Genomic DNA, 7878 nt, shown 5'->3' on the forward strand with positions numbered 1-7878 from the left:
CATACTATGCTATGACTTTTTTCACATTTTCATGACATACTATGCTATGACTTTTTTCACATTTTCATGACATACTATACTATGACTTTTTTCACATTTTTATGACATACTATACTATGACTTTTTGATCACAATTTTTATAACATGCTATACTATGACTTTTTTCACATTTTTATGACATACTATACTATAACTTTTTTCACATTTTTATAACATACTATACTATGACTTTTTATAGCATTTATATGACATACTATACTATGACTTTTTTCACATTTTTATAACATACTATACTATGACTTTTTATAGCATTTATATGACATACTATACTATGACTTTTTGATCACAATTTTTATGACATACTATGCTATGACTTTTTTCACATTTTCATGACATACTATACTATGACTTTTTTCACATTTTTATAACATACTATACTATGACTTTTTTCACATTTTTATAACATACTATACTATGACTTTTTTCACATTTTTATAACATACTATACTATGACTTTTTTCACATTTTCATGACATACTATACTATGACTTTTTGATCACAATTTTTATGACATACTATGCTATGACTTTTTTCACATTTTCATGACATACTATACTATGACTTTTTTTCACATTTTTATAACATACCATACTATGACTTTTTTCACATTTTTATAACATACTATACTGTGACTTTTTGATCACAATTTTATGACATACCATACTATGACTTTTTTCACATTTTCATGACATACTATACTATGACTTTTTTCACATTTTTATAACATACTATACTGTGACTTTTTGATCACAATTTTATGACATACTATGCTATGACTTTTTATAGCATTTTTATGACATACTATGCTATGACTTTTTATAGCATTTTTATGACATACTATACTATGACTTTTTTCACATTTTTATAACATACTATACTATGACTTTTTTCACATTTTTATAACATACCATACTATGACTTTTTTCACATTTTCATGACATACTATACTATGACTTTTTTCACATTTTTATAACATACTATACTGTGACTTTTTGATCACAATTTTATGACATACTATGCTATGACTTTTTATAGCATTTTTATGACATACTATACTATGACTTTTTTCACATTTTTATAACATACCATACTATGACTTTTTTCACATTTTCATGACATACTATACTATGACTTTTTTCACATTTTTATAACATACTATACTATGACGTTTTTCACATTTTCATGACATACTATACTATGACTTTTTCACATTTTCATGACATACTATACTATGACTTTTTATAGCATTTTCATAACATACTATACTATGACTTTTTATAGCATTTATATGACATACTATACTATGACTTTTTTCACATTTTTATGACATACTATACTATGACTTTTTCACATTTTCATGACATACTATACTATGACTTTTTATAGCATTTTCATAACATACTATACTATGACTTTTTTCATATTTTTATAACATACTATACTATAACTTTTTTCACATTTTCACGACATACTATACTATGACTTTTTTCACATTTTTATAACATACTATACTATAACCTTTTTCACATTTTCATGACATACTATACTATGACTTTTTTCACATTTTTATGACATACTATACTATGACTTTTTTCACATTTTTATGACATACTATACTATGACTTTTTGATCACAATTTTTATAACATACTATACTATGACTTTTTCACATTTTCATGACATACTATACTATGACTTTTTATAGCATTTTCATAACATACTATACTATGACTTTTTATAGCATTTATATGACATACTATACTATGACTTTTTTCACATTTTCATGACATACTATACTATAACTTTTTTCACATTTTCACGACATACTATACTATGACTTTTTTCACATTTTTATGACATACTATACTATGACTTTTTTCACATTTTTATAACATACTATACTATAACTTTTTTCACATTTTCATGACATACTATACTATGACTTTTTTCACATTTTTATAACATACTATACTATGACTTTTTGATCACAATTTTTATGACATACTATGCTATGACTTTTTATAGCATTTTTATGACATACTATACTATGACTTTTTTCCACATTTTTATAACATACTATACTATGACTTTTTGATCACAATTTTTATGACATACTATGCTATGACTTTTTATAGCATTTTTATGACATACTATACTATGACTTTTTTCACATTTTTATAACATACTATACTATGACTTTTTATAGCATTTATATGACATACTATACTATGACTTTTTTCACATTTTTATAACATACTATACTATAACTTTTTTCACATTTTCATGACATACTATACTATGACTTTTTTCACATTTTTATGACATACTATACTATGACTTTTTTCACATTTTCATGACATACTATACTATAACTTTTTTTCACATTTTTATGACATACTATACTATGACTTTTTATAGCATTTATATGACATACTATACTATGACTTTTTATAGCATTTATATGACATACTATACTATGACTTTTTTCATTTTTATAACATACTATACTATGACTTTTTTCACATTTTTATGACATACTATACTATGACTTTTTATAGAATTTTTATGACATACTATACTATGACTTTTTTCACATTTTTATAACATACTATACTATGACTTTTTATAGCATTTTTATGACATACTATACTATGACTTTTTATAGCATTTATATGACATACTATACTATGACTTTTTATAGCATTTTTATGACATACTATACTATGACTTTTTTCACATTTTTATAACATACTGTACTATGACTTTTTGATCACAATTTTTATGACATACTATGCTATGACTTTTTATAGCATTTTTATGACATACTATACTATGACTTTTTGATCACAATTTTTATAACATACTATGCTATGACTTTTTATAGCATTTTTATGACATACTATACTATGACTTTTTTCACTTTTTTATAACATACTATACTGACTTTTTGATCACAATTTTTATGACATACTATGCTATGACTCTTTTTTTTTAATCACATTTTGATGACATATTATTCTAAGATTTTTTTGATCGAAATTTTTTGCGCCATGCTATACTATAACTGTGTTAATCACATTTTTATGACATGCTATTTTATGATATTTTTTCATCCCATTTTTTTGACATACGCCTTCTTTTAACACATTTTGATGACATACTATACTATGATGTTTTTTGATGAAAATTTTATGAGATATTATACTATTACGTTTTTATCATATTTTTATGACATACCATGTTATGAGTTTTTTATCACAATTTTATGACATACCACACAATGACATTTTTATCACATACAGTATTTATGACGTACTATATTATGACCTTTTTTTTTTAAATCATATTTTGACGACATACTATGCTGTGACTTTTAAATCACAATTTAAGACACACTATACTATGACTTTTCATGGCATCTTCATAACATGCTATACCATGACATTTTTATAACATTTTTATAACATACTATACTATGACTTTTTCACATTTTTATATCATACTATACTATGACTTTTTATAACATTTTTATGACATACTATACTATGACTTTTTATAGCATTTTTATGGCATACTATACTATGACTTTTTATAGCATTTTTATGGCATACTATACTATGACTTTTTATAGCATTTTTATGGCATGCTATACTATGACTTTTTTTTAATATTTTAATGACATGCTATACTATGACTTTTTTAATGCATTTAATGACATACTATAGTTTGGCTTTTTATAGCACTTCTATGACATACTATACTATGAATTTCTTTTTTAACACATTTAATGACATACTATACTATAATTTTTTTAAATCTTTTTTTATGATATACTATAGTATGACTTTTTGATTACATTTTGATGACATTCTACTCTATGACTTTTTTTTTATGACATTTTGATGACATACTATATTATGATATTTTTTGGTCAAAATTTTTTGACATACTATACTATGACTTTTTTAACATATTCAATCACATACTATACTATGACTTTTTTTTCAGATTATTTTTTGATATACTATATACTGTGACTGTTTTTAGCATTTCTATGACATACTATACTATGACTTTTTTATTACATGTTCATGACTTACTATGCTATGACTTTTTCTTATCAAATTTTTATTGCATACTGTGCGATAATATTTTTTGACCATATTTTTATGACATACTATAGCATAACTTTTTTCAGATTTTTTTGTTCACATTCTATATACTATGACTTTTTATAGCATTTTTATGACATACTATGACTTTTTTATTACATTTTTATGATATAATATTCTATAACTTTTTGATCAAAATTTTACGACATACCATACTGACTTTTTTAATCACATTTTCATGACATACTATGCTATGACTTTTTTTTTATCATATTTTTTATGATATACTATAGTATGACTTTTTGATCACATTTTAATGACATTCTATTCTATGACTTTTTAATCACATTTTGTTGACAAACTATATTTTTTTGCTCAAAATTTTTTGACATAATATCCTATGACTTTTTTTTACCACATTCAATCACATACTATACTATGACTTTTTCTTATAAAATTTCTATGATATTTTTTGTCATATTTTTTTGACATACTATAGCATGACTTGTTTTCGGATTTTTTTTCCACATACTATATACTATGACTTTTTTATTACAGTTTTATGACATACTATACTATGATATTTTTTGATCAAAATTTTACGACATACTATACTATGACTTTTTTTAATCACATTTTGATGACATACTATACAATGATATTTTTTCATCACAATTTTTTGACATATTATACTATGACTTTTTCATCACAATTTTTATGACATACTATACTATGATTTTTTTTTATCATATTTTTATGACATATCATAGTATGACTTTTTTGGGGATTTTTTTCCCACATACTATATACTATGACTGTTAGATGTTAGATTATGATATACTATAACTTTTTGATCAAAATGTTGATGACATACTATACTATGTTTTTTCATCACAATTTTGTGACATACTATAGAATGATTTTTTATAGCATTTTTATGGCACACTATACTATGACTTTTTTCAATCATATTTTTATGATATACTAGCCTTCTGATGACATACTATACTATATTTTTTGATCAAAATTTTGACATAATATACTATGACTTTTTTAATCGCATTTTCATGACATACTACAGTATGACTTTTTTTTCACGCATTTTGACGACATACTCTACTATGACTTTTTCATCACATTTTGATGACCTCATATACAAATTTATATTTATATTTTTTACGACATACTATACTATTAACTTTTCTGGGACATGCTATAGTATGACTATTTATGACATACAGTACTATGCCTTTTTATATGTTTTTATCATATACTATTCATTGATACCTGCTTTTACTTATTTCTACAATTTTTACAACATACTATACTTTTTGAGTTGATTGAGTTTTATTATTTCTATATTTTATGTATCCATATATGCTACTCCTAATAGACATTATTCACTATTCTGATTTATTATTAATTTTTTCATTTGGCATTTTATACATAAGAAAAGGGTAAGTGCTACTCAAATTTACTTAGTTGCAGCCCTAGCTGGCTTCACCATTATTGGAAAACTGTATACCTAATAAACTCCAAGCAAGTATCAAGGGCCACCAGCAGCCTGTCATGTTCATCATGCCAATTCATCAAGTTCCCCAACTACTTTACCGTATTAACATCTCACCAGCAGATTTCCAATAGAGACAAGGTGCAAAGATGCACAGGCTGCAGTCAAATGGATTTTATAGTTGTCACAGTCTTTTCAGAATGGGTTGAAGTAGTCCCTGAAGCTTGAAACTCAACTTGCTTAAAAAAATACAAACCCAAGATCAGGACCAGTCTCACTCAGGGACCCTTTGAAACTGCTGAACATGTACTGTTCTGCAAAAGTCAACAGTGACCTCCACATTATGAAGTTTTGCCATGAATATGGAGCATGAGGGATCAGACAGAACAGTGGAAGGGAAACATGCAGTAGTGAGATAGAGTTTCATAGCTGCTTCTTCTCTCATCTATCCTGCTCTTATCCCCCCATCCCTCCCCTTCCTTCCCCATCTTAGCAGGAGGTCACTGAAGAGATGTCGCTGCCAAATGACCCAATCATGCCGGCAGACACAAACAGCTGACTCAGGGGGAAAAAAGGGTTGTACCAGAGGATTCCTATTGCAAGGCAGCAGGAATCTGTGCTGGAGGGGGGTGGTATAAGGGGGGGAGACAGTGGGGTGGGAGGGAAACGGGGTGTGGGGGTGGGATAAAGAAGAGCGAGTTGGGGGGTGGTGGGGTGAGTTGTTCATTTCTGGAACGTTGCTCCAGTTCCACTCGGGAATGATGGAAATATTCCGCGTAGCCAAACCCAGAGTGGAAGGTGTATGGTAATCATGTCGGGGAAGGAATGCCAAATATGTGCGTGAGAACGGAGCTGTGACCTGAGAGCTGCAGGAATTATGGGCCAAAATCCCACAGACCCAGAGGAAGCACACACACCCATATCCAACTCATACACACATCATATACTAATGGTGCTCCACCAAGCACAAATCCATCCCACATAACTTATTCCCAGTATTTCAAACATTCTACTAAACTGAACCCAGAAATTCAGAAAAACCAACTCCCCTCCTCAGAGTTCAGAGAATGCACACTGTACAATAAGCAGACAGATGCATCATAGAGCTCTGCAACACTGGCCAGGTCTGTGCTGAAAAGGCACCACTTATAGCATCTGAAACACACATTCCTCCTTCACACTTACAGTGTTTACAAGACTGAGTATGTGATCTACTGTAACAGGTTGTTTAGACTCCAAACTTGGCTACCAAGCATTCAGAGCTCAGGTCTCATAAACACATCACACTGAGGCAGATAGCTGAATTTATACTCCCACCTGGTGGCCATCCTAAACACACTGACAATCACACAACACAGTGAGACCAACATTTGTTTCTCGTTAAATGACTTCAAGTCCAAATTGCAAAAAAAAAAAAAAAAAGTAACAATAATGAAAGTAAACTGGAAAATCTGACTGACAGGTGTGCAGAATCAAATTAATCTGTAACACATAAAATGATTCACAGCATACAGGATTCTTTGGCTTCTCTGGTCAAATGTGTGCAAAGTAAATTACCAGTAACTACAGGTCAATGTGTAACAACACTGAGGTCAGCTTTGTTTCATCTGTGCCCACATATTTTGTCTGTTGCAAATGTATTTTCAAGAGCAGGTGTGTCCACTACTGTTTGTAGAATGTGATGGGACAAACAGGTGATTTAAAACTACCGACCTAAGTGCTGCTATCCAGATATAAAAGATGCTGACATGTACTCCTCACCCACAATCATTTACATTTCACTGCAGCTACAGCAGGTTTCTGTATTGAGTCCTATTTAGAAAATCTAAAGCTCTGAACCTTTGACATCACATTCAAGAAGTTCTTTACAAACATTGTTGCAGTCTGAAATCAGAAATTTGTGCACTAGAGTCTTTGTTAAGATCACATTTTTGGAGTATCCTGGTTGTGCTGTGCTGCTGTAAACATCGTCCTGGTTTGAAGAAACCTGGATCTGCTACCTGGAGATCTCTGATAGTGTGTGTTAGTAAACAACATGGTGGCTGAGATGGTGGGAAATCAAAATAAAGCTACACACAGATTATCAGAAACCTGGATACCGTTACAATCTGTATACACAGGGATATGAATCAGCAGGTTTCACATGTAAACAAATCCTGAATAAGATAGAGACGCACGATCTAATGTTTTCAGCCCT

This window comes from Epinephelus fuscoguttatus, linkage group LG9 (genome assembly GCF_011397635.1).
Source record: "Epinephelus fuscoguttatus linkage group LG9, E.fuscoguttatus.final_Chr_v1".
NCBI lineage: Eukaryota > Metazoa > Chordata > Actinopteri > Perciformes > Serranidae > Epinephelus > Epinephelus fuscoguttatus.